The following is a 794-nucleotide window of genomic DNA, read 5'->3' as shown; positions in this document are numbered from 1 at the left end:
TTTTTTCCAAAAGTTTGCATTTAAAGATAAAATTTAACATTTTTTATGAACAGCACTAACATATAAACCTTTTGGACAAATACTGAAACAGGCGTGGTAAATTTAAATGTGAACAGTTCAGCCTACAAGATTTCGTGTCTGTGTGAAATGAAGGTGATGAAGCAGAAATCGTTGGGTATAGCATAACATGCGTCAAATTTGGTGACTGTGTGCAGCAACACCAGCTCAACCCTCATGAGCTTTCCTCCCTCCATCACGGTCAGAGGCAAGATGCAACCACCTGTTAAGGCAATTTACAAATTAACATTAACACACTGATACAAAGTGTGCCCTATAATAGCACTGTGTGTAAATATGAAAGAGTTTGAGGTGGGACACTGAAATAGTACCAACGGTTTTATGGCACCCGCAACCTCCATGTCGCTTACAGTGCTAGTCAGTCTATTTTGTCTTACTGCACCTTTAAATAAAACATTTCTTATTAAATGTACTATAAAATCTATTTTCTTGAATTCTCCAATAGCCAAAAAGCAAACACCCACACATACAAACTACATTAACTTACTTGTTATAACATCCTTTAACACCATTCGGTGGAATGCAGCCTTCCCACTGATTCCTCTCCAATTGATTTTTCAAGTGCAAGGGGATTTGTCATGACATGGCACATTATCCTCCAAACACTCTCTTTGACATTGGTACCCCCTCTCAGTGCTAATGTGTTGATCTGGCAAAAACAAAAACAAAAAATAAAATAAGTACATAGAAGCTTTGAATGGGGGGGGGGGGCAAAC

The 794-nt window shown here is 38.2% G+C and overlaps 1 protein-coding gene and 1 long non-coding RNA gene across 10 annotated transcripts in view; both read right to left on the bottom strand.

Annotated features, from left to right (window-relative positions):
* Nucleotides 1-794, bottom strand: part of ndrg4 (NDRG family member 4) — a 119,240-nt gene that overhangs the window by 36,660 nt on the left and 81,786 nt on the right. The window lies entirely within an intron of this gene.
* LOC109968414 (uncharacterized) overlaps nucleotides 180-794 on the bottom strand; it is a 7,946-nt gene continuing 7,331 nt past the window's right edge. The window contains exons 2-3 of one of the 2 annotated variants that reach the window (XR_002276095.1): nucleotides 566-727; nucleotides 180-280 (exon numbers count right to left, since the gene is read on the bottom strand). This is a non-coding gene — a long non-coding RNA (uncharacterized LOC109968414). Of the gene's footprint in view, nucleotides 281-403; nucleotides 461-565; nucleotides 728-794 lie in introns of those variants that run through there. The other variant, XR_002276094.1, reaches the window with a different exon arrangement.

Source organism: Monopterus albus, unplaced genomic scaffold, assembly GCF_001952655.1.
Source record: "Monopterus albus unplaced genomic scaffold, M_albus_1.0 scaffold149.1, whole genome shotgun sequence".
Classification (NCBI taxonomy): Eukaryota; Metazoa; Chordata; class Actinopteri; order Synbranchiformes; family Synbranchidae; genus Monopterus; species Monopterus albus.
The sequence above is the reverse complement of the archived record's forward strand: the minus strand, read 5'-3'. Positions and strand labels throughout refer to the sequence as shown.